Raw genomic sequence first — 342 nt, 5'->3', positions numbered from 1 at the left:
AATAAGGGGATTAATAAATTAATGTTTCTGAAGAAACAGATCAACCTCTTGGGTCTCCATATCCTCTGTGGTGACTTGATCTGTCCCAGTTTACCTGTGGTGTGGCAGTATTAATGCTGGGGTTTGCATCATTTTTACTTGAAGCTATAGCATCTTAGTCATAAGACTGGCAACAACGTGGGTGCATTGTGAGTTGCTGGTGTGAAATAGGTTGGTTTTATTTGGTGCCACAGTACAACCACAATAACCCCCACCAGCAGTCATTACACCCACAGCCCCATACTTGCCCCCCCTCACCCTAGCAACCAAAAGTTCTGGTTTGCATTTAAATGCCATCTCAGT

The sequence above is a fragment of the Emydura macquarii genome, unplaced genomic scaffold (genome assembly GCF_026122565.2).
Source record: "Emydura macquarii macquarii isolate MOO-44397 ecotype Brisbane River unplaced genomic scaffold, CSIRO-AGI_Emac_v2 contig_2531, whole genome shotgun sequence".
Lineage (NCBI taxonomy): Eukaryota > Metazoa > Chordata > Testudines > Chelidae > Emydura > Emydura macquarii.
This window is presented reverse-complemented; position numbering follows the sequence as displayed.